At 42.5% G+C, this 27,501-nt stretch overlaps 1 protein-coding gene and 1 long non-coding RNA gene across 10 annotated transcripts in view; both read right to left on the bottom strand.

Moving 5' to 3' along the window:
- IL1RAPL2 (interleukin 1 receptor accessory protein like 2) overlaps window positions 1–27,501 on the bottom strand; it is a 335,478-nt gene that overhangs the window by 104,691 nt on the left and 203,286 nt on the right. The gene's annotated exons all lie outside the window — the stretch shown is intronic.
- On the bottom strand, window positions 8,532–22,770 carry LOC125699574 (uncharacterized). The gene is made up of 3 exons (XR_007379623.1): window positions 22,703–22,770; window positions 12,197–12,249; window positions 8,532–11,181 (listed from the first exon to the last, which is right to left on the bottom strand). It is a non-coding gene; the product is annotated as an uncharacterized LOC125699574 (long non-coding RNA).

The following is a 27,501-nucleotide window of genomic DNA, read 5'->3' as shown; positions in this document are numbered from 1 at the left end:
ATACCCCAAACATGAGCAAAGCACTGCCTCTAAGAAAGATGCTGTGTGAAACATCAGAGCTTTGATAAAAGAAGCTCCAGATAAATGGTACGCATCCAAAGTCAGCAGGCACGCTCCTGACCCGCATGCATCAGGAGGCAACTATGCGGCAATAATCGCAATATTTTAAGACCAACATATTACTTGAAAATGTTTAATGGTCAGTGGAGATTCGAAGAATGGCAAGCAAACCTCCAAGGGAAACGTGCCTAATGGCTGCTCAGAGCTCTGTGTATGAAAAGCACGAGCACAAGTGTCACTCCAGTGCGCACTGGTGCGGCTCGGCAGAGCCCCATTAACAAACCCAGTGACACGCTGCACAGCCAAGAGGAGCAAATACAGTTCCTGGTGACAACACAAAGGCACGGTGGCAACACTAAAAGCAATGGCAAAGCATGAAGATTACCACAAAAATGTGTTTGGGACTGTACTTGTTTGCAATTGGCGTGATCGCTGCTAAGCGGGCAGTTACAGAGGAGCAAAATCTAACCCTGCCAGCTGGATGAGCAGTGGACTGCACCTGTCCCACGGCCAGCTCAGGCACGGGTTATAATGCATGCTGCAGGAATGGGGGGGACCTAGCTGCCACATCCCCTGAAATGTGTGATAAAAACAGTCCTGCAGGTGCTTCAAACGCCAGTGGTCAAGGACTTCAATATATTTCATCCAACCTTTCTTAACAGATGGAGATCATTTGTACATCAATGGAAAAAAAAAAAAGAGACATAAAGCAAAAGCAACATCAAACAAAAAAAAAACAACCCTAAAATAAAGCAAGCACCCCATTTTTTATTAACAAGCCAGCAGTGAGTTTCTCCTCAGGCAGAGCCACGCACAGTGTGCAGAAGGCAAGTCACCTCCCCAGCCACAGCAGATAAGGCATAACGAGCCAGTGAGCACAGCCTGCACAGTGATGGGCTCCCAAACACCAGCCCCTGCCCACCTCAGCCTCAGCTCCTGGTAAGCACGCAGGCTCCTGGAGTGGGGCTCTCTGTTCTCCTGCCATTTCTCCAGCTGATTGCCAGGGCAGAAATCAGCACCACTCCCACCCTTCAGCCAACAGGATCATGAAATCATAGAATCACCAAGGTTGGAAAAGATCACCCAGTCCAACTGCCCACCTGCCACCAATGCTTCCTACTAGACCACGTCCCTCAGTACAACACCTACACATCTCCTGAACATCTCTGGGGACGCTGACTCCACCTCCCTGGGCAGCCCATTCCAGCACACTGCTGTTCACAGCACTGCAGACCACGCACAGTGTTGGTCAAGGAGCTCAAAGCAGAGGTTGCTCTCCTCAGCATCTGTGACCTCAGTGCTGGATGCAGGGACCATCCATTACTCAGCTTTGTGTCCCCTTTGACTTCTCCAGCAGCAGACAGACATTTTGCAGCAGGAATGTAACTTCTGAGGAATTTTTCACACAGCTGTGTCATCTTGTTGTAACGAACCTGCCTGACACTTCGTTTTCCTGCTGAAAGTGTCTTCTGTTTGTCATGTGTTGAAGCAATTTGAGATTCTGCTTTGACATTTTCAACAAGAGAACAAGATGATTCAATCTGTTCTAAGTAGTAAATGCCACTACATTTAAACTGCATGACTCAAACAAAACTCAACATACTATTTGACTGCCATTTTCTATCTTACCTGATACATAATTATGAAGTACTCCTGCTCACAGAATGCTCAGTAAAATGCATTGTGCCTTGTTCATCCACAGTTTTTTTGTTACTTCAGTTCTATTTTCCAGAATTAGGTGGCCACATTTTCAACTGATAAAGAGCATGACAGTTTCTCAGGAGATGAACACTGTCTGGATTAATAATTACAGAGCAAGTTTTTTTAACAGTGCAATACGGAGACACTATAAATACAGGATTATAGGTCTTCTTCTCCAAGATTGTGACTAATAATTAAATAAAATTCTTCTGCATCAGCACATCGATAATTAGGCACCATACAAAGATCCACCACTTACCTCCAAACCAGATGATATCTCTGCTTCGCACAGAACCGCAGGTGAAACAGAGAAAGGAAGGCTTGGGTTTGTCTGTTTGATTTTAAGTAATAAATTCACAGTGGCTCTTTAAAAGGATTGAGTAACAAAAGCAAAACCACTGTGCAGTAGTAATGTTTAATACACTTATAAGGTAGAACATCTATCCTAATCCGTTACTCTCAAACTGTTCCTAAAAATCACATTTTGCACTATGCTTTTGTGGACTACTACCCACCCAGGGACAGGTCCTCAGAGGTGCACTACTGGCATCACAACGAAAAGGAGTGTTTAACCAAAAATGGTTAGGCTCCGTTTCAGCTAACATGCAAAGTCTGAGACTTCTCCCAGCTCTTGACATTACTCTGCAACAACGTGCTCCCTACCTACATGCCATAAAGGCATCTAATACGCTGTGCTGTAAATAGGTTATTCTGGCTGAATATGTACCAGCATTGTTTAACTGCTCCAGAGCTGGCATTCAGGTAATTCTGAGTTGCGGATGGAATGCTTCTTTTCTTCTCCTGAATACTCTCAAGGTAGCGTAACTCCTTCTGTGAGTAAATAAGCAATTTTTTGTTCAAAGGAAGTCTAATCTGGAACTGCTGAAAGCAGTTAAATTATCATTAACAGCATATACTGATCTTCCTAGGAATGGAAAACTCCATCGCAATTTCATATTGAAGCAATGTAGCCTTAAGCCTCTGTGTCTATGAATGATGAGCAACATTACTTCAAATGACATATTTTGTCAGAGTTGCTTGAGCTAAAGACAGAGTGAATCCATTTGTATAAATTGTGGCTTCGCTGCTGAAAGATTACAAAAATATATGGTGCTATCCTTAAGTCTCAAACCATTAATATAGTTAAAATATGCCATCTTTTCCCGGGAAGACATAGCAAGTCCTTAAAACACTATCATCAATCATGACTAATTCACTAAATATACAATTCAAACAGCAATAGAAGAAGAAAATGCAGTATAGTATATTATCTGTCACTGCATCAAACATCTCCATTTTTCAACGGAAGCTGCAAGTCAAGATTTTCAAGGTTTGTGATATACATGCTTCATAACTGAATTCCTGTTCCACTGAGAATGGCCCTTTCTTTGTTTTCAATTTGCCTGATAGATCTAAAGCTATGTATTTCTACCTGGAGAAGCAAGCCAATGAGAATTCCCCCTCCTAGCAAAATATCTGTCTGGAAGCTACAACGTAATTATTTTTAAAATGTCAACAATCAACTGGATCTTATTAAAATTAATTTGATTTCTCAAATCTGTACATTAACGATGTATTAAAATTACACAGCATTTATATGGACAGGGTGCCAACGCCACTCCAAGGCGTAGGCCAGGAACCCGCTGTATTAGACCAAGTTCCTGCCCACTGGTGCCATCTTGTTTGCTTCAGATCGCTGCCTTGTAAGTTGTACTCTCATCGATGTTGCATCATGGTTTGGAGCAATTGATATTTGACTCTGCAAGACTGAAGGTCATTGTAACAAAAAGGAACATGACAGGGTGAAAATGAATATCACGGCGATAACAGGTGATTCTTGGAGTCCTGTTTAATTGACCATCTTGTAGCTGCCATTGCTTCCATGGAAGTCAATAGCAAAACTTGCGCTTCTGTGGACATGGACAGGATTGGACTCCTTAAAGCACAGTACATTTTATGAATGTTTAAAGTATTCTTAGTTACATCTTAACACAAAACTTCGCCAAAAGCACCAAACTGCTCCATAAAAGCACCCTATGATGTACAGTCCATTTATTTAAAACATGATACTTTCTCCTGCTAGTAATACCAAATCTAAGCCACTTTCATGTAGTGGTATCAAACAGCAAGTTTTCTCTCCCTCCATCTCTTCCTCTGTATTTTCTCCCCAGACTTTACAAACACTTCTATCAGAAATTACCATATCTCCCTTGTTGACTAGCTTACGTTGATGTTTCCTTTAATAACACTACATTTCAGGCAATCACCATCCCCCCAAGAACCCAGCCCTGAGCCTACAGCTCTAGAACAGATGACTTAGCACTAGGATTTACGTGTACTTGATATGGAAATGAATGAATTAGGATTACTTAGCAGCTGTATTTTTTAGGTTTAAGAACCTCGCTCAATGGAGCTCGGTGTGCGTCACGAGGGGAACAGGCAGCTCCATGCTCACTGTGACCAGGCTGAGGCCCTCTGGGCAGGAAGGTGAGACTTATGCCAGGGGCTCTGACAAGGTGCCCTGATGGAACAGCCTGCCATCAACAGTTTTTATTCACAGCATAGCTGCAGGCCTGGTCTCGCATTACTCAGTTCATTTTAGACTGCTGCAGGGAGAACACAGCTTTAAGAGCAGGGAAAACCTTCTGATCAGGAAGCTTTCCAGTCAGAATCCCCACAGTGAAGTACATCTCCTCCTAAGACATTTCCATTGAGAGATGAGGCTGCAGTCTCACATGCTATCACTGCCAGGGCAAGCAGAAGCACTAGCAGCATAGTGATAACCATCCTATGTACCTTTGGCATCTTTGCTCTTTCTCCATGACTTGTAGTACTACTGGGATGACTCTGAGGATCAGAAACAAAACAGCCATATCCAAGTTGCCAGATTTTGGGTGCAGTAGCTTGACAGTAGGGTGCCTGGTTCTTAGCATTCATTCACACTGCTGGGTTTGGCAAGTACGTTCTTCATCCACCCATTTCATTGTCAGATCTCACCAGGTTTTCTTTTCTTTGGTTTGTTTCTTTTTAAGTGCTTCTACATGGCTTTGTTCTATTTGAAATATAATGAGAAGGAACAGAAGCTAGGAGACTCCAATTCCATTTCAACACTGTTTGAGGATGGAGGAATACTGCTCAAGTATTCAAGGCAGGGGCATAGTTAATTTTTTCAGACAAATTAGTTTACAGAGGAGAAGAAATTGAGTTATTGGTTGTCTGAAACAATTTGTAAACTCACCTCAAATTCAGTTTTAGGTGAAAAGAGTAATAAGCCTCTTATACCCAAACAGGAACACCTCATCTCAATGCTTTTCCCTACATGAAATACATGGCTGTGCATTTTTGCTTAGAAAATTAAGGTGGCCAGTCTCTGAAACATGTTTTATTTTCTTCAACCTAAATCAAACAGGTTGAGGCTGTTTGAGAAAAAAGAAGTCATACTCAGTACTTTCCCCCAAATATTCCATTAAATTACTGAAGAAAGTGCCAAACAGCAGTTGCCAGAAAGCAAGAAGGTTTCTGGTGGAAGCTCCACAAAAAAGGCCCATTTCCTACAGGCAGCTCCTCTGCAGAGCCACTGCCCAGGAATCACCAAGCTCGCTCTCTCTCTCCTGACCATTTCCTAACCCTAAACCCCAGGCTTCGGCTGAGCAGCTCAGAGACCTGCAGCCACTGCGTATTTGCCACGTTAAGCATGAACCATCCCTGTTCTGCAAAGGGCTGGATGTGCACACCGCCTACTGCTGAAGTGCATGGGGCAGACCAATGGTTTCTCCTTTTCTCTCTTAATTTTGCACCCTCGACGTCTACACATCACCAACTTCAAGCACATGGGTAAGTAAATGACCGCTCTCAGACTGAAACACACAAGTGCCAAACCTGAGGCCCAGCTGTTCAGAGTGGCACATGTACAACAAAACCCTGTCCAGCACTTTCTGCTTTAACATATCTACCCTGACTGACCCAGATAATGCTCTGAATGTTTTATAAGGCAAGGCTTATTTTGATCAATTGGTGATCCAAGAAAACAGGATAATAAATACAGGGAATTTAATTTTTAATAGCCGTAGTTATTATTATAAGTCTTATTTTAAAGTCTTTGTTGTCTTGGGAATTTTTAATAATTCTTGCCTGCATAACAGATCTGCAGCTCGCTCTTCAGTTTTCACATGATTTAACCTCTACTATTTTGGGAGTATGTTAGAAAGACCCCACAGTACCTTTGGAAAGCTGACAGTACATTTAATATTATCTACTTAGGCGCACAATGCCCTGACCCACTTTCAGATCCCCACCAAGGAAAGGGCTGCCCATACAGCACCACACAAGGGAACATCTGGAAGGAAGGGCTACAGCCAAAAATCCTATTTGGAAAGTCATCTTCACTTAAGAGAATAATATTTCAGCTAAGGGACATTACTGGCACTGGAACAAGTGGCTATAATTGACCATGAATTCATTTAAGCTATGAAGATGTATTTTAACCACCAGAAGAGTGAACATTTAGAATAAGCTTTGATTAAAAAAAAGCAGGGGCAAAAAAAAAAAAAAAAAAAAAAAAGCAATTGAATTTAAAACAAGACTAACTTGCTTATAGTATGAAATGCTTGGTGTGTTACAAATGAAAAGACCAGAACAGAGAACCTGAGAAATCCCTTATTTGTAACAATAAGCAGAAAGAGGCTTGCTACAGGGATAGAAGGAATCTGCAGACACTGGGAAACAGCATTTCCTGCCTTCACCATGCTGTAATCTGAAAGCAGACAGAACTTCTCACTAAGTGGTAATTTTATTTTTCCCCACTACAGCGGTAACAGGAAGGTTAAGCTCAACTTTAAAAATGTTGTAAAGAAGCAGCACAAGCAAAATAATTTTGCTTAAGGTTATGTTTTATAAAAGCAAGCTTAAGCTAAATGGGATTTCCATTGAGAAAGAAAACTCAAACAGGAAAAAAAATTAAAACAGTGAGGAGCAGCTCTAACACCTACATTCACTTCTGTGACACAGCCACAGGTTAGTGCTTTCCTTTAAGAAACACAAATTCTGTGGCAAAAAGCAGCAACTCCCTCCTGTGGGGAAGCACATCACACGGCAGCTGTTGGTTACGCTGAGGTTTACCCATCCCCACGATGTGAAGAGGGCAGTGCCTGTCCTGATTTATATGGGCAGGTGGAGACAGAGCCCACAGGTGTAGGAGCTGGCAGCACAGAGGTTTGCAGAAGGCTTTATGCACATTGCACAGCATCTCCAAGGTACAGTCAAACTCTGTGCTGGTACACCAGTATAGAAGTGCAAATCAGCCTTCATTCTTTCAGCTGAGAACTGGGGCTCTTATTTCACACTTCATTACACTGATGTACATTATCAGCACACGGGAAAGGCGCAGGCCAGTGACTATTATGACTTACCCAAAATTCAGCTATGATGACCAATGATCACAATGTCCTTCGATGCTGTTGACAGACTCAAGAGCTCTGTCACAGAGACAGCTTCATCCAGATCAGCATGTGCCCCTCTTGCCCCTCTGACAACAACGTGCATTTCCATGGCTGTTAGGGCTTAGACCTGGGAACCTCTAACTGCACAGGGTGCACAGGCTGCTGCAGTTCTAATTAACAGCAAACTCCAGACCTGAATATGGTCAAGGGACAAAAGGAAGAGAAGGCGGAAGGAGGAAAACATCTTATTCTTAATAAATTGCCACTACGTGGCCCTGAGTCCTGCTGGTTACATAGACAGTGGTTTCCATTTTCACTTCATGAGCAATCAAATACACATCAAAGCTATGCAAAAACTTGTTGGTTTTTTTCCCTCAGCAAAGCCCAGCCAGCCACCTCCAATATTCTTTAAGTTTACACAAAATCTGAAGCCTGCCTGTCATGTGAGCTAGGTTTATTTCCATTTTACCCTGAGATCCCTTCTAGATTCTGTTTTTGTTACAACACTAACTATATGAATGGAGAACAGATTTCTTTGGAAAAACTGTACTCAGCACTGCACTGCTTTCTATGCCTTTCCAGGAATGGAGGTATCTGCATTCGTTGTTGCTAATTCTACCCTAAGGAATCTGTTCTTTCTAAGCAAACGGAGTGGTAAAAGATTATTCAAATTGGAAGAGAAGATGCACTAATCTATACCAGGGCTGAAGAGCCCGAGCCAAAGCAGGGAACAGTGAAAATGACCATGGCACATCCAGATCTGTGAAAGAAAGCCACTGAGTCCTGAACAAACGTTTTCTATAGGAGAGTCCTTGTAAGGATGCAGCACAACCTCCCTTCAGCTCAAAGTACTCCATGCAGGGAGAGGGCAAGAACAGCATATCATCAGTATGAATGCTACAAAACCAAAAGCTGAGGCTGAAAGGAAAGCACCTGTCCTGTTTTCCTTCCCATATTTGGGTGACAGCTACATGAAAGGCCAGCTCTTCATTTCGACACCTCAGTAAGTGTTATATCATGGCATACAATATAATTGTGGAGTCAGATGTTCTTCAGCTCCACTGCTGAGAAAAATTACTTCCTGAACTGAGGAAACTCATGTATTTCAAATGTATGTATTTTAACTCAAAGCATAAGACAAACATGAATTCTGTCAGCATCTTTGTTTCAGTGTGACATGAGAAGTGGGAAATAAAAAAATCTAATAGCCAGTAACAGCTGCCATGTTAGTTACAGCAGTGTGCAGAGCTGCATCAGCTCACAATGTGATCTTTCCAACCATTTATTTAAATGCTGTATGACGAATCAGCATAAGCCTAAGCATAATAAGGCATCATCATGGACAAAGGACAAAACCCAGAATGAAAAAAAAAAAAAAAGAATGTCAGGATTGCTTTCTGAATGCATTGCCCCATAACGGAACTGCAAACAAAGAAAGAAATCCCCCTTTGAACACGTTTCTACCTTCTGAAGTACTACCCTGCATACTGGAATTAAGCAATGATTTCCCAATGGTGATTAACCAGTTACCCAGCCAAACCTGGACTCAAGTCCTTTGGTTTTGTTTTGAAGGCTCACGCAGAGCCTGTCTGTATCCATGAACTTTTTAATACATCAAGATTGTCTGCAGGGCTGCACATTTTCTGCAGTTGCAAGTCTTATAATTTTCCAGAGCCTGAAATCAAGACAGTAATGCAACATACAATGTTTTGGGTTTTCTTTTTTTTTAATTTTCTGTAATACTTTAGGCAGGGGGTGCTTATACAATCTGAAATTTAATATTTTCACATGTCTTCTGCTTGCTTGAGAACAACATGCAGGGTGACATTATTGACTCTCAAAACAAACTGTGTACTCAAAAGTTATTCCTGTTAGTAAGAGTTTTGTAGGAGGTAAAAGAACCTGCAACTTTTTTCAGAGGATCCCATTTTAAACAACCAAGAGCACATCAAAGCCAATGGTACACCTGTTGGTCACAGTTCTAACTCCCAAATAGCTGGGTGACTCAGTTCAGTCAATTCCACAAAAAACTACAGCAGGTCACATCGCCATTCTTCAGTACTTGGAAGGGCCTCAGCACTAGAACTGATGGCAGACAGAAAAGCAGTTCGAAATATCATTGCTACGTTTTACTGAGGGCTCAGAAATCCCTTGAACAGAAAACAGCAAGGTACCCACGGAGATCGGCTTTACAATTTCCCTAATCCAAAGGAGGATCAGCTCCAACACTCCTCTGCTACCGCTGCTATCTTGACAAGCGTTGATCCAGGCTTTTCTTCATCAGTATGGCAGAATACTGAAGGTGGCTGGCATGTGCTTTGGAAGCCCATTCTTCAATAATCCATACATCTCATTCAAGCAAAGCTGAAGTGTTCTCTAACTCAGGTATTTAGCTCCAGCTAAGTACTGCAGGTGAGCTAATGCAGGTAAACACACCCAGAATCAGATATAATACACACATTTGTACTCAAAACAAAAAAGTCATTACAGCAACACTGATTCTCCCAGAACAAGAACAAAGCCAGAATGGACATAACTGTCTTCTTATCTGCTGACTTCACCCCTCCCAGTGCACCTTGGTATGTGGTTTGCCTTATTTGCTATGGACCACACTGTAGTTTCATCTTCAGCCCCACTGTAACCACCAGGCCCCTTCCTGCAGTGCTCTGTGCAGGCGTAACTGATGAAACTGTTCACACAAGGCGAAGCACTTCCAGCTCCCACTGGCATGAAACTTCCTCAGTTTTGTTGCGAGAGGAAGGTATCAGATTCCTGCATGTCTGGGTTCACTGCAAATCAGATGTTACCTGCCTTCCCTCAGGCATCTCACTGCACTGAAACCTGCTTCCCTTTCAAATGCCATCAACGCACAACTGGGAAGGGAGGTTCCCATTTAAGTGTCTTATTTTCATTTCAAAAGTTTGAGAAAGGACTTCAGCTGAAATTTTCCACCCAGCTATGATGGGAAAGAGCTGAAACTTCTCAAATTACTGAATTTCCAGACAGGTACCTGAGGGATGGGAGGCAGCAGCTACCTCATACGTGGTGATTAAATGCAATAGCTGGGTCAAATTGCAATGGTGAAAGAGAAGGCTGGCTCGAGGCTTTCAAGTCTCTCTACTGTGGTCTTATGCCCAAGGCCTACTTTCCAGGTCTTATTAAAAGAAATCCCCTGCAGCATTTCTCAGAAGGCTGAATTTCTGTCTTATTCACGACAGCCTTAAGTTCAGAATTCATCATTTTTTTTAAATGACAGGTGCTAACATATTCTTTTATAACCTTTTTTTAATTATTATTTAACAAGACTGTGACTTTGTCCTGCACCGCGCTTAATTCTTTAGATTCACTTTAAAGAGGTTCGTAACTCGTTAGATAGGCAATCATTAAGATGAAGAGTCTTCCTTTGACAGGAATGGTCCCTTGATGGCACCTTTACTTCCAACGTTAGACTATAATATTCATTTCACGCATATTCTTCTATGTCCAGAACAGAGATTAGACTACGAATGGATACAGAGGACCGGCTGGCAGCCACTCTGCGCGTTCTGCTACTCAGGAGCGGTCAATCCTGCATTAAGGGCTCAACTGAAGGTGACACTGCCTATTGAACACTGCAGCAAGTTATATTTACATACAATCACCAGAAGGACATGAAGAGAAGAGAGGCAGGACGCAGCCCCAGCTTGGTTGGGCTCCACAGCACTCTCCAGGTTCAGCTGAGTCAGCCAGTGCAATACACGTACCACTCTTCGGACACCAGGTTACTGAAGGCTTCTCGAGTTTCAAAGGGGAGCTGAAAATTATACGTACAGTTCTCCAAGGGGCTGACTACACACACAATAATTTTCCCATTTTCTTCTCATTTTATGGGGAAATCTGTGCTCCAGTAGTGCAATTGGAATACTCAGTACTGGCAAGAGTTCATCCACACTGGTTCTTCCTTCTTCAGTTAGGGTCTTCCAGCTTCTAGTACATAAATAGTCTGAGCAGTTGCCAAAAATTGTCTTATTAATAAAATATTCAAGGCCATAAGACAACCATGTTGCTTATCACTATGGGCTAGGGAGTAAGCTAGAGCTAAGCAGCTTATTTCACCAGGCTGCAAAGCAAGCGATGCTGACTTTTATCAGCATATTTTAAGATAATGACTGAAACACAGCTATTCAGCTGAGATAAAGGAGCACATGCACTTGCATACATGTGAGCATTTATAAGCACTGTACCAAGCCACTCTAATTTATGAGTTCTTTTGCACTAAGGGTAGAAATGCATTATTCTGACTACTGAGGCTCAAGCTCATAACTCACATTTTCCTCCTTTCTTAAAAAAATATTTCATTGTCAAAGTATCTTATGCACTATTCAAATCTACAACATTCTGCACGCAGGGTCTTAAAAGCAAAAAATGAGTTCTGATAACTACTGTTATCTTTAGGTAACTTAAATACTGGAACTATTTTAGACTTTGGTACATATCCTTGAGAAATAACACAGCATTATTTTTCAGATGAGAGCTCAGACCACCACGCAGTAAAGTAGAATGCCCAGAGGTTGGCCTATTTATAAGCATCTGATCTCTTGTTGTTGTTTTTTGTTTGTTGGCTTTTTAATTTGAGTTTGGTTTTAATTTGCTGCTTGAAATAAGTGGTAAAACTTCCAAACTCTGATGTAAAGCTTTGTGATAAGAGCACAGTTTAGTAAGTAGCCAGAGCAGCAGACGAACTGGTATAAAACAGGGTATGCACTTTGCAATGGAACAATCTAATTTGATGATTAAATTTAGGACAGGTTTTGTATTAGAAGACTCTACAAATTCATGCGCAGCCCACAAAGCAGCTGATGGAAGAGTGTCAGCAATGCCTGGTACAAATCACAGGGATGTACTGGAGAAATGAGTGAAGTGTAGCACAGAATGGGGATATTAGAGCAGCAACGCAGAGGCATCACACCCTGTGGGCACTCGAGGAAGGCACATCTTGAATTCCAGTATTTACTTACATCAGTCTCCTTGCTAAAGAACAAGCAGCTGGGGGTAAACACGCAGAACTGAGCTGTGAAGGTAGGAGCACCAATGGATTTTAGTAAGATGGAGGATTTGACCTTTATGCAAAATTAAAAGGTCCAGCTATATGACTTAGTAGAGGTAACCTGCTTCAGGATGCACCCACACCATTTCAAAGCAATCTTTAAACTAAGTCTGATTCTAGAGAGAGCCGCAGCAACGACTTTTCTAGGGGGGTTATTAGAAAAGTACTTCTGTTAGTATTGTGAAATGAATGCTGTCGGACAACAAAAAGCAAATTATATATATATATATATATATATATATATATATATATATATATATATATTTATGGGTGAAATCTCTAGGCTACATCCACAATGCAAGAAAATAGAAAACAAGCAATAAAACCAATAAACTACTGGAGAACTTATCACTGGGACTAAATTCACAGATCCACTTTTCTGCTTTGCAAAATGCATGGTCATGATACACAACACGTTGCCATGCTTGAGAAGAACATACAACCCAAGGATTTCTTAAACACGTACTGCTCAGACTGACACTTCTCATCTTTACTTCCCCCCCCCTCCCCCATTTTCAAAGTTTTTGCCTTCTTTTCCATACAGCAAAGCACCCACAACAAAAGGCTCCACAGATTATGATCTCCCTGTTGCCTCTTGGGAAAGGAGCGTGTCAAAGCTGTCACCCGCTGTGCATCTCCCAAGTCAGGATGCTCCTATCAGAAACATCCCCAACCTTTCTGCAAAGCAATAATTCATGTAGTTTTGACGAGTCCTACTGAAACGAGTGCATATGGAGAGGCAGAACGCTGCAAGAGGAAATCTCAGCCTGCTACAGTAGTGAGCCCTGTATATTATAAAGAAGATACAAGCATTTAGGCTACAAACGGAATAAAAAAAATAATGCAGAAGTTACACCCACATTCCCCCACCCTGCTTATTCCTGTTGCTTGGTTCAGCCATCACACCACAAGGGCCCCAGTGCCCAGCTGTAAGGGACCCTATCACCTGAGGCAGCTCCTCACTAGCACTGGCCCACATAGGGAGACCCAGCTGCGCCCTAGAGCTGTCCATCACTACCCTCAGGGATATTGATATTCCCATCTTGCTGAGGAGAAAGCAAAGCACAGAGCACTACCTAGGTCAATGCATCAGAGTGGGGTAGGAATGGAGGTAAATCAAGACGCTTGGTTCCTAAAGTTCTGTTTTGGTATGGATTGATACCATAAACATCTCCTCCTGCCTTCCTGTGCCAGACCAATGCCAGGCAAAAGGGTTCATTTGCTTTCAGGCTCATTTCCCAGGGCCACATCCCCAGGCTCTGGGCACTCAGTATCCACAGGTTCCCCTCCTGAGCCAGCAGAGCACATCCAGGTGAGCTGAGTGACACTGTGATGTGAGACCTTGGTCACCACCAGTGGGACCAGGTACAGAGCAACAGATCCAATCCCCCTCCCCCCCCCGTCATGTGTGCATGTGTGTGAAACCTGCATCAGCTTGAGCCAAGCAGAACTCCTACTGGCTTAAAACAGTGCTATGATTTTGTGCTTTGTTTCCTATTATCAGTTCTCCAGAAAACATTTCGGGCGTTAATGCTCTCCAAAGACTCTGTAGTATCCCATCCTATGACACAGCACCAAACAGCATAGAATGAAGACGAGTGTGAAAAGCAATACAAGTGTTTCCCACCAATTACAGAAGACAATTTCCCGAATGAACAACTTTCTAGAAACAAGGCAAAGAAACCACAGAATGTAATCTGAAGATAAATATCTTGTGAAGGCAGACTATACCCAAACCAGAAACACAACTACAGGACAGAAATCTTTGCTCTTCCAGCTGCTGTTCCCAAGAAGTACTGTAGCAAACACAGGAAAACACATAAAATATTAAAGTATCATCACTTACACTGACACGATTTCACACTAAGAAATCCTTGGCAGCCAATTATTTATCATAAGAAATACAGCTCACTTCTTGTGCTACAAATCTCAATTGACTCAATAAGGAACTAATTAACAAAGATTAGCTCCCCTTTTGTGTAACAAGCCACAAAGCCCATCAAGACAAGATGATAACAAGATACAATCAAGAGGTATTAAAGACAACAAACTGATGCTTAAGATTTGGGAAAGAAATACTGCAAGAAAATAAATGCACACAGGAGTCTTTTTTCTAATTAACTGGTTGCTTCACATTTTTCAATTTCAGTCTAAGTGTTAAAGAGAGGGCAAAGTTTGCTCTGATAATCAAGAGCTGTATTAACAAGATTCCTGGATTTCAGTAAAACCTCTTGTCACCTAACACCGGAGAGAGACTTACTAGTTCATTTGCCATGGGATGTAGCACAGCTGTCTGGCTCTGCCTTGCTCCAGGACACCCGCCGCAGCCCCTGGGGCACGACGCACTGCACAGCAAAAGGCATCCATCCCTTTCCACACTGAGGAGCACCCAGCCCAGAGCAGGAGTGGCACAAAGCAGCTCCCCTTCTGCTGCTGAGCAAGTAGTGAAATTGCAGTGAAGATGATCATGATGTTTATCACCTGTGACAACAGCGTTAAGTGGAATGATCCTCAGACCTTGAAGCTATTTGTGCTGCGACACCAAGGGAGGCCTATGGACCAATCTGCGCAGTGTGCACACAGAGGCTGAGTTTGGGCCAAAACCAATCCATGTCTGTTTTCCTTTCCTTACAACAGCAGTGCATTAGGATTAATCAGATGACAGCAATCCAAAAGCAGAATGGCATATGGTTTTCTAAAGCTGTGCCCAATCAAGAGGCAAATACTGATCTTTCATTCCCAAATCAATGAAGGCTAGAAGAGGAGGCACCGGAACAGACGCACCAGGTAGGAAGGGCAGTCTCATGGGAGGTTAGGTCTTAAGCTACAGCTTCCCTTCCTTCCTCCACCACACAGGGCTATGAAGTCAGTCCTGCTCTGGCCAAGGATAATTCAATTTAATAACATTGCAGTGCTCTAATAAAGGAGCTTGAGAGAGACAGGGGCAGGTCATTCGCATACAGAGTGAAAGTCCCAACTTCAAATCCCATCTTCAAATACTTTCAATTATTTACAAGGAATAGAACAGCCCCGGTGGACTCAGCTCAAAAGAGAGAGCAGTTCTTTCTGTCGTGCCTTTGCAAACAGCTAATTGGAGAGAAGAGCCGTGGTGTCTCCGGGGTGCGTGCATGCATGCTCAGCTGCTCCTGTAGAGCATTCCCTTTCTCAGTGCTCTGGCATTTCTGGTATCCATGCACACCCACCAGCAGGTCCACACTGATGAGACAGCATTTCACAAACCAAAGTAAAGAAATTTCACTGAAGAGACATATTCACGATTTACCTGTCAATTAAACCTATCTTCCAACATAACTCTGTCTGCTTACCTTGTGGAGTTGTTTGAGCCATATTACAATGTAGCTGCTAACGTTGAAAGTTAGAACTCTTAAGTCCTGTTGAGTGATACCCAAAGCTTCTGTAAAAAGCAATGCTTCCATTTCATTATAAATTATACCTTACTATTTAAATGCAGATACAATAAAAAATGGGATACCTTCATAACATGCCTGTATGAAAATCTAAATCACTACAGAATTTGCATATGAATCTGAAAGTGATTTAATTACTTCTAAATGGAAATAAGAGGGAAGTGAAAAGGCACTGCATTCACTGAATGGTCAATGATCAGATCTACTCGCACCAGAACATCTCAATCTTTGAAGTACTTGCCCCGTAACAACATTAAGATTCAAATTCACAGGATGTGTTTTATCATCTCCCTTGGTTTAACCAAAAAGATGTTTCACATTCCCATTCACCTGTCAAAACAAATGCCTCAATTCTGTATTGACTTCCACAGCGATCTGCTTGCTAAACCTGTATGAAACCACTGCTGCTGTACTGGGCTGTTTACCTGGGCTATTTTTCATGTGTACATTCTCTGATTGTATGGGACAGCACAGCTGTACCCGCCCTGGGTGCAGGAGGGGCAGTGGGCAGCAGTGCCTTGTGCTGTACTGCACACAGAGGCGGATGGTGCTGGAAGGAGCTCCGTGCAGGAAGGAACACAGGGTGCAACAAACCCACAGAGGTCACACGGATGGTGCATGGCCTGCAGCACTGAGCTGCACTCTTGCCAGGAAAATGCAGCCCTTCACCTGTTCTGCAGTACCTCCCTCTCACCCTTCTGAAGGAAAATGGCTTCCCTAGAGAAAGCAGCAGCTGTGGGTTTTATCACAAGGCCGTCTCAACGAATGAATAAATTACACACTGTAATTTCATAATTATGCATACACCAAATTGCATAATGAGAGATCACTTCAGTAGCTCTGTAACTACAGAGATAGCCAATGGTCATAAAAGTTCATTAAAATAAATTCAAAGGATAAAACCACCTGAAGGGACCACACCACAAATGGGAACACAGAGCCATTACAGCACACAGATCCACCAGAGCAGAACGAGGGTGCAGAGCCCTTCCCAGGATGCCAGTGCATAGCAAAACTCATGTTAAAGTTAGTGTTAAAAGCACTATTCCTGAGTTCGAAAGCCTCTGATCCTTATGGCAACTAATGAAGTATTTTGTATGGGTGCAGTGAGGCAGCTTGTGTCTGTGGGAACATTGCGCTGCAGGCGCCCAACTGTGAGCCCACACCATTTCATTACCAGGCTTTTGCAGGCTGATGGCTGTGTGTCTGTCTGGATGTGTACATGAAGCTTCACTTCTGCATGAATACTGAGCGTGCGAAGCAATTACATGTCCATTCACCTTGCTCACATGAGGGCAGAGAGCATCCAGGGGAATGGAGAACACAAAACAAATTCCAGAATTGTTACAAATGCCCAGAAATAAATGTGTGTAAATAGCATCGAGTGAAATCATTTGGAAAGACAACGAAGAAAACATGCTCTGCTCTTCCTATGTGCTCTGCCTCCCTGTGTCATTCCTTTTGCTGTGTGTATGTGTAGATATCCCTGCACATGGCAGGGGGTTGGAACCAGGTCTTTAAAGTCCTTTCCAACCCAAACCATTCTATGGTAGAATGTGAAGAACAAAAAACAACAACAACAAAATAAACAAACCCTGTAGTAGCCAGGGAAGTGCAGAGGGGGAGGCTGCAAGACAGCAGGACCGCATTGCTGCCATTTCCAGCACTGAGGAGAGAAAGAAAGAAAGAGGATTTTCTTCACTAAAGACTGAAAAAAATAGGTTAATATAAAATCTAAAAGGCCAGAGGCAAATTTCATATTTCTTGCAGGTTGAAGAGGTAAGTGTGCTCTGCCCAGACAATAACAAATAACAGCGAGTAAACAGTAGATATTACCTGGGAATGTCTCACTGAATGCAACAGCGCTTTCATCAGGAGAAGAGAAGGGGAACTGACTTCCCATAAGCTTTGGCCTCTTAACTGTGTCTAAGCAAGGAGAAACCTTTAATTTCACAGATCACTCTTCTCAGTTTCTGCAAGTGAAAATAATCCAAATGGAACCATAGGGGTCAGGGGTGCCTTGCTGAGATTTGGGATGGCTCTCTTTCATTTTGTGCAATCAAGATTAACATGAAATGTTCCCAAAATGAAGATCATGCAGATGACGAGTGCTATACACATCTTAAAGCCTTCTACACTCCATCTCTGACACATGGGTTAAATAGACCTATTTCAATTGTGTACACTTATAAATGACATTTTTAAACAGTTGTAAAAGCACTCTTACCTCCACAACCTGAAGGAAGCAGGCACGAATGCAACTCCAACACCACTTCTTCCATTGAAGAAAAAAAAAAAAGAATCCAAATAACGAAAATCTATTAACATAAAGGTAGTTCTTGAAGAGGTTTCTCCCAGCAACTACTTCCCTGATACCTTTCTCATTACTTGAAATTTCTTGAAGTTAATAAACAGATAAACAGCAAACCAACACTTTCTCCTCCTGCATGCTGCTGACCAAGGGTTTCAAGGAGCTGGAGCATGTGGAATTTCTGAACTCATTTAGAGGAGCTGCCAACCCTGCACCAACTAAAGAATGAGCATGACAGAAATACAGCAGCCTTCATAATTCCTTGGTGTTTCCAGAAAACAAATTACACACACAAAATACAATAAGCTCACATTCCCTCCCAGTAGCACTCCAGGTATCTACTGGGTAACAGATACACGAACAGTAGGCAGTAGGTACACAGAAAGTAAACTACATCAAACATATTGCTGTTTGGCAGAACTACAACAGGGAACGACAGGATTCTGCAGGCAGCCCATCCAACCCACCACACCACCTAGTGAAGCAAGCAAGCCTCCATCAGGGTGAGGGCTTGGCCACTGAACAGCCAGAGGAAAGATGTCCCTGAGCTAACCCCAAAACCAGAGCAGGGTGCCACCACAAAGGGTGCTGTAAGAGAGAACGTCCTCACCAGCACTGCTGTGCTTAACGTGCTGCTTCAAGAGGGAGTTATTATGCCTTTCAACATATGAGCATGGGCACACAAATCATTGGGATTGGATTTGCAAACTCTTAACAGGTGAGGTAAGTGCTAAAGCTCCTAGCAATGAGAACCTTGAGCCATATAAAATCTTCTCAAAAGACCTATTTTTAAACGTATTTCCTATAAATTAATATTTTAACTCAGGAACTGCTTATGTGAGAATTATTTCCTATCTCAAGGCCCTTCAGCATGTCCAAATGGACAAATCCCTTTTGTCAGCTGAGCTCCATTACTCTCTTCTGAATGAACGCCTCTGGGATGGATATAATAGATATAATTTTTAACAGCATATCTTGTCTGCTAATAAAATGATGCCAGACACCATCTGCACAGAGATTTAATACCAGCAGGACTCCGGCAAATTTTTACTCCTGTTGTGGTAGGTAACTTTTGATTCACATGGTTCCCATCCAAACCTTTTTATTCATTAGCAAGAAAAATAGCTTATATGGAACTACCTGAATAGAGAAGCCTTCCTAGTAGGAGCGCTAATGTCACAGGCACTGTGAGGAGCAGACTCCTGGCTGTTATTTACCGCAGTTTAAGCTTTCTGTGTTCCCACCAACAGAGCTGGGGGGCCCAGCATCAGGTGCTGCACAGAGCTCTGGCTGTCACTGCTGAGCCCTAAATGACAGGCCAAAACTGCTCCTGGGTGATTAACTTCCCTGAACCCTGATTTCAGGAGACACTTCATTTTGGTAGGATCTACCTTTAACTCGCTCAGATGCAGGACAAACTGCAGACTCAACAAAAGCATACTGCCTCTTTTTCTCCCCAGCTTCTGTCTCTTAGGACTGGCATGAATTTAAGCTAGTCAAATACTGCCCTGCATTACCTAATAGCAACTGCATCAGAGTTATCTGCTGGGATTTGGGCTTCCTTACAACCACCTCTATACTCCCAGCTAAAACACCCTGTGAGATTACCTTACTCAAACAAGGGAACACTTCTTAGCCAAGTCAAGTACAGGAAGTAAGGAAGAATTAGGTAAAAAGTACTATTTTTGCTTCTACCCCTCCACATACAGAACAGTGGAAGCATGAATTCACCACATGCAAAAAGTGTGTACCCTATTTTGTTGGGAGGGAAGGAAACAGCCTGAATTTAATAAATCACTCAGAGCTGAGTCGAGTAGGGTAAGCAGCAGGAACTTCTGAAGCTGTAAGTTCTGGCAGCATCTCATAGGTCTGCAAAGATCCATACCAACCTCAGGAAGGGATTACTGTCACTTGCAACCACTTGTGCTTTTAATTTTTTTTTTTATCATTGTGGGTAACCAACAACTCATTCTCTACCAGTGCAGACAACATTTGCTCTGATGGTACTGATCACAACCACCTTAAAACAGCGGAAAATTCATGGCCACCAGAACCAAAGGCACCTACACCCTCAGGGAATGGTCATGCGTTGTTGCTTTTTAATTGTTATTTAATTTATTGATACACTACATAAAGGATATACACGTATATGCAGCGCAGGCCTTGTAACTGAACCACAGCTTACATAAAAACTCATTCTATCTTTTCAAGCTCTGTTTTACAGCAGCAAGCATGCAAACCTTTCACAGCTTTCCGTAGCATTTGGAATGCAGACTCTCAGCAAAGAAAAAATGCAATAAAATACACAACTGCTCTTATCTCCATGTGCGAAAGCCAAGCTGCCAAGTACGTATGTTAATTACAGGCTAAAAAGTTATATGGCTTCCTTCAGATCAACTAGAATCTTACATAATTGTTTTGAGCAGATGATTATGTGTCTGCTGTAAAGGAACTCAGAAAAATTACATTATTATTCAGCAGTCAGCAAAGTAATTACATATTCACAGAAAGCTGTGCGTGCTCTAAGAACGGAACGATCATGGTCCGTCACTGCTCCTGTGCTACATGTACATACTTATTTAACACTTCTGGCTCTACTGCCAGAACTCAGAGCACTTTGAGTTCCAGTGACCGCAAGAAGAATTCTGTATTTCTTCAAGCTACCTTGTATTTCATTACAAATATCCCCCATGATTTAAGACCATCGTCTTTCAGAGACAACAGAAGCAAATTGTCTTCCTTTTACATCTACACGTGGACTGTTGTACCAACCAGAAATATATTTTCTAGAAATGAGTTCTGCTCAAATCACAGTGGAAATAACCCCCAAATCATACAAGTGAATGCACACCTTTAATAAAGTGAATACAGTATTTTTCCTGGCTTCCTTCCTTTGCATTCAGATGCAGTGGATTTTCCAAACTGAAAATAAAAAAACAGTACTGGTCCTTACTGTGTGTAATGTTTTCCTGAGTGAGCTGCACCATTGCTTGCTACCATTCCAAAGTTATTCCTTGCACTGAACCAGTGTTGTGCGTCATAGCTAACCGCATTCATTCAAGCATACTTGCTATGCACAGGAAAAGCTAATGCAGGTGTTCAGAGCCCGGGCAAACAAACACCTGCTATATGATAGAAATTAGGTTAAACCTGCACCCGCCTGCAGATAAAGGAGCTGATCCTATGGGTATAATGCCCTGTTCCTGCATGTTTCAGCACAAGCTCTTGGAAGGCCTGTATGCTCTATACTTCACATACTTGGAGGCAGTGACAGGCAGCCTTTCTCAGCACCCATCCCCACAGTTGGTATTTTGACCTGCTGGGCAACATAAGTGGGAGGAACACCAGAAGAGACAGGAATGGTCCAACAGAGGGGCGTAAGAAGTCATCAGAATTACTTAAGATCTCTGAGCTGGAGGGACGGTTGTCCCTGGCACGCAGTAAAGCTCTATCACGTCATTCTCCAATACAAGCAGGAGACAGATAGCATTCGTAAAAGCAGCACTGTTGAGTGAAACATGAGTGTTCTCTGACTGGACTCTAGGAACTGCAGCGCTGGATGGAAGCGCAATGCTATGGGAAGCACCAGACACAGACAGAGCAGGCTGACCTCCTGGTTTCAGAGCCAGAGCTGACACTTGCTCCAGCACAGGCAGATGCTCTGAACCACAACCTTTCTTTCCAATATTCACTTGATCTTTTATTCAATCAGCATGATAATATCAGTGTGAATTCCTGTTGCTTTTGTTGTTGTTGTTTTGTGGCTTTTTTTCCCCTCCAGAAGAACTCTGAGAAAGGAATCCCTTCCACTGAGCAACTGGTTCAAAACCTTTTGTCCCTCTTTAGCCTTATACTAAGTGACATGACACCAAACACCCCTAAGGAACATAACAGGGCTAATGGAATAGTCTCAACTGATCAATCTGTCAACAGAAGCCCAAGATCCAAATGCCCTTCTTACCTTGCTTATTGTAATTATGAATATGAATTATAGCTAGGAAAGTGTTTCACCCTCTTATTAACCTTGACATTATCTTTAGCTAGTTAGTTCCATGCCCACACTGAAGTTTCTCATAAATCTTGTGCCTAATATTTCCTAGACACCTCCCACTATATGAGATGTGTTTTACTTTCCATAAAGAATAAAGACTCCCAATGATCTTGACTTTTACAACAGTCTTCCAAAAGCCATTTCTTCACACCTTGTACAGAATCATGTAGTAGCTTACTGTCTCCTATTTTTTTCAAAAACTAATAAATCTACCAAATAAAGCAGCCTTTAACAACCAGAGAACTACAGAAAGACATACAGGAGTATGCATTACAGTGAGGAACACTTCATATCTAATGCAACGTTCCTCTGCTCTCAAGTCCTTGTCAGGATGTACTGCTGTACTGGATTGCTCCTGGCAAGCAGTTTGCTAATGCCACACTTGGCAAGCAGCTTTGCAGAAGACATACAGAAAACAGGAGATATGTAACCTCAATTCATAGCTGTTTCAGAACTTAATTCTGAATTAAAGAGGTGAGAAAATGATGAGAATCAAAGGAAAGCACATTTTAACACAATGGAAAGCATAACAGTGACAGCAGAGCAGCAGTCCTATGCTGCAGTAAGTAAGGGTTTACTCAAATGCAACAGCTGTAGGCACAGAAATAAAGGATATAAGCTGCTTACCTTCAGAATGCCTCAGGTATGCAGGGATCTCTGGCAAGAAATCCTTACTTTCACTGCCAACCCTTAAATGAGGTCTGGGAAGGGATGGCTGCTGGCTCCACACCTTCCCATCACTCAGCTGCATTGCATGCACCTGAGCTCCCCTGGGTTGGCCCTGCCTTCCCACCAGGTGCTCAATCACTGGTTCAAGCTGTGATAGCATTTCAGCTACACACATGAAGTCGGACACTCAACTAGTCTCACTTTTTGAAAATGAAATGATCAGTTAATGGGTGGTGGAAATCAGAATGAAGTTATTTCAGAGCTGAGAAATTATTTGCTCACATGTATTTTATTTTATTTGTAAAGATATTTCTTGTAGCTAAGATCACATGCCTCATAACAAGAGCCTTTCCCCAAAACTCTAGCTATTACATGCTCCCTGTGAACACACCATCTTGGCAGCAAGCAAAATTTCCTGCAAAAACTCATTCAGTAGCCTTCAGATTTCACAGACAGCTGTGGGGTTTACTTTTCCTCTATTCTTACCCTGGTAGAATTCCCTTCCAGCAACGTGAATACAGACTGTGTCCACACTATTAAGCTTCACTGTTGCTTAATAACGCAGAAGAGATCTGTTCATCAGGTGTCCAAACGAGGCACAGCCACGCAAAAGGGCTGAGTGATACTAACTGACTTCTACTGTTCTGCTCCTGTTTTGTTCCTGCTTTCTCTTGAATCAGTGGAAAAGTTCTGAGATAAGCTTGTTGCAGAAGTGATGGATGCCACCATCGTTAATTATTCCGCCCATTACAAGGCGTAGTATAAATCACTTTTTGTCTGGTGACTGTTGCACAGAATTTGTAGAGCACAAAAGGCACTGCAGATCTATGATATGGCTCTGCTCTTCTCGTTACATAAGAGATAAAGATGTGCGTGTTTAACAAACACATTTATTTTAACTCAATGAAGACAGGCCTGATTCAAACACTAGCACTTTCTGAACAGTTTCTTCTATTATCTGCAGTACTTGGTACACGAGTACAAGACAAGTTTTATTTTCAACATCGCCTTAACAACAGAGCATGCTTTTTGCCATTTGTGCTTCAAGGATCTGCAGCTAAAAATGCCATTCGGAGATGAAACTGCTGCATGAATACACTTTGTTCGACCCAAGAGCCCAGCATTCTTTGCTATCATCAGCTCCATAAGAAAACCTTCCTTATTCGGAATGTATTGATCCAGCATAAGCTTCACATATTGTTTCACGTATTTGGGATTAGAGGACATTAGAGAAAGGGTCTGTATGTTTTACAGTGACAGTGGCAGCCGCAGTGGTGTCACAGCTAGAAAAGCTGCTCTCTGATGCACTGGTCTCATGAAGAAGATGGACCTTGCAAAAGTTTTGACATGCACTCTGAAAACTCATTCCAAACCAAAGCCTATAGTGCACGACTGCCCCTAAGCATTGTGCCTAAACCTCATTAACTTCAAGGAGAATAAAACATTTATGTTTTGCTTAACAACAACTGACCATCCCTTAAAGGGATGAACAACGCACTCATGCTTAACCTTGATCCCACAGAAATCCGCTCAGGCCCTTGAGTACCTTCCTAACACGTCTGAGCAAAGGAGTTACGAGTCACAGTGCAGACTGGAAAGGAAAAGCAGCTTATGGAGTGCTACCCCACACATGGAGCTAAGGAGTAAACTCAGGTATGTAGCATCATTTCCACAATACAAAGCAGACCAGACATGAGCACCTGGCACCACAGCATTCCAAGCCCTACCTGTATTTTAAAATGTGAGAACCTTCAGATTCCTAGAGGAGTGAAAAGGTGGTCCAGAATTCAAGCAGATAAGTTATTTTGCTGTTAAAAAGCAAACAACTGCTCCCTCCCCTTAGTCTACCTTCTGAACAAGCTGTTCAACACTGCATACATACTTCATTTGTTAAGTTCTTCGGGGGCATTTTTAAGTGATGGGGGATTTCACAAATGACTTCCATTTTAGAACCTGCAACTTGATTTGAACTTAGCTGTAGATGAAGGCCTTTGCTGTGATATGCTTCCATAATTATGACCATGAAATGAAGCAGCAAAGTCATTTGAGACTAGTTCACTGCATGATAGCCTTCACAAGCAGGCTGAGAATGTTTCTGTCGGACTGGAACAAAGCACGGCTCGGAGAGCTTGCTCCCCATGGCAAAAGAAACTTGACATCCATCAAATATTCACCCTTCCATAGAAATGGAAACACTTTTCAGCCTGTTCATCTAACCTGTTCCTTTCCTAATTCTTTAGCCCCTGAATCTGGATGGCTGTTCTACAGCACTGCCACCATCTGCATGTAATGGACCAAATGCTCCAATGTACAGTGGCAGAAGATGAATGTGCATATATTATACTTGATTAACATTAATGGCAGCCACTATTGTATTTGACAAGCATTTGTGGAAGCCAGACCCTCTCTTTCAGATGGCTGGACCCCCTGTGACACAAGGGAGGGATCCAGGCAGGCATGCCCACAGCCGTACAGCAGAAGGGGGGAGAGAAGGACGCTCCAGAGCTTCTGATGTTCTTCAAATTCATCAGAGTTGGGCCAAATTGCTATTAGGTCAAAGACTACTTTCAGATAAAAACAGCTTAATATATATTTGTTTTTGCATCCCAGATTTTTGCTACTGTCTAGACCAACTCTGCTAGTTGGAAAACGCTTTTATTTCAGTTTTATTGCAATGGATTTCCTGCAAGCCATTTGCTGTTTACCCGCTTAGCTACTTTTCTATCTCCTACACACCTCAGATTACATGTTGTCACTTTCAGCCTGCCTCAGTAGGTGCACATTAGCCCTTGTTATGATAGTTACAAGTACACATACTAATACACATACAAGGCTGCACTTTTGTGCCAAGTCAGTGACTTATAAATCTCCCCCTTTCAGGATGAAAATTCTCAGGCTTGATCAGAGAACAAAGTTTATGTTGCTGTCACTATTACAAGAAAAATATCTGCTCGAATGCTCTTTTTTAAGGTCAGAAACACAGAACCAAGGTCAAATTTAGAAGTACTGTGATAACATTCAAAGCCCAGCACCAACCTCCCATGAATTTACACCATGTTAAGTATCCATTTAAATGAATTTGTTCTTCCCACAAACCAGTATAAAGGATACTGCAGCCAACCTGTTTGCAGATCAGCCTCCCATCTCAAAAAAAAAAAAACAACAAGAAAACTGAAGAGGGGCTGTAAAAAACAGCTCACACCTCCAATTGCAATCTTAGCACTGCTCCCCCGAGCACATTATGGGCTATAGCCCCCAGTGAGCACTGCCTGCAGAATTGGCATAGCGTGCCCAGGCAGCCCACACCGCTGTGTGGATGCAGCATCAAGCCAGCACAGTGGCATCTGTCTTGTGCTGTGGGACAGCATCACACCCTCAGAGAGGGAACAGAGCACCCTGTCTTCACTGCTTTGTATTACATGCACATTCTGCCTGCAGGACAACCCTTGGAGCGATATACAGCACACAACAACCACCCCATCACTACAGCTGTGCATCTGTTATGTTGACAAATGAGCTTCAAACAAGAAATTGCAGGCACATGTTTGCAGGTGGCTCCATCTCTCTCCCAGTCCTTGCTCCCAGTAAAAGGAAAACGGCACTTAATATTTCAAAAGTGCTCCTGCTATGGAAAGGTTTATGACAAACCCTTTAAATAATGATTTTAGCTAGTAATTGGCACACTAGGTCTTCAGATGAGAGGAGAACAATCACTCTTGTTGTTACTCATGTTATCTTGTAATGCCCTCTCCCGGTGCAAGGTCCTTGGCATCTACGAAGCTGAACCTAAATGATCAGGAGCAACTTTTAATACCCATCTCAGCAATAAGCAGCTGGGAATGAACTAAAAAGGCCCTAAACAGTACAAAACAACACTGTCTCCTAGATTTTTACTGCTGGCTTGCGCCAGTTGAGGCATGGATTGCTTTAGGCACCTGTTCCTGCCCCCTCCCACCTGATAAGAACTGCTGATGCTGGGTCACCAGCTGCAGCTGCTCTTCTGAGACCCTCCTGCACCCTCCATAACAGCACAGCAGTAGGGCTGCAGGTCCTCAGCTAGGCACAAAGCACACATTCAAATGCAGCACCTCGAATGCAATGTGGCAACGACCTTTGCTCGGGTTTAAGTCTAATTGGGTTCAGGTAGAAAGGGCACAGCTGTGTCATGGATGTGAGGACTTGAACTGCCACTTTCCATACTGTAGATGTTTCTGAGCTTCTGGGGTTTGTCTATGGCTTATATTTACCACACACAAGAATAACATTTGCTCTAATTTAGGCATCTTTGCTCGAAGATAAGGATCTGCATTTTCATTTCCTTTTCTTGCTCTCACAATGTACACCCAGCAAGCTGTTTATTCACTGAGCACACTACCAGCAGTGAAAGCAGAAAAACACCAATGTCTGTGAATTAAAGCAGAATCAGAGCTGTAGAAGTACACTAAGTCAATACCAATCCTCACAGGAAAGAAACATGCCACGTGGTGCACAGAAATAATGGATAGTATTATTGAAATGTAGTATTTTTATGAAAAAGAGCTGGTTTCATATTTTGGTAATAATTTTTCATTCCACAGCTCAGCTCTTCTCACCCCTGGATACTTAAAAAAAAAATCCTAACATGAAAGGTTGGTATTTGCGCAGCATTAGGAAAAAAAAAATGAATTAAAATCCCTATCTGTCATAGTGAAAGCATGAGAAGGACTCAGAATGAAAGGAAGGGGATGTCGTCACAGGTCCTGGAAGATGACAAATAG

The sequence above is a fragment of the Lagopus muta genome, chromosome 13 (assembly GCF_023343835.1).
Source record: "Lagopus muta isolate bLagMut1 chromosome 13, bLagMut1 primary, whole genome shotgun sequence".
Lineage (NCBI taxonomy): Eukaryota > Metazoa > Chordata > Aves > Galliformes > Phasianidae > Lagopus > Lagopus muta.
This window is presented reverse-complemented; position numbering and strand designations above follow the sequence as displayed.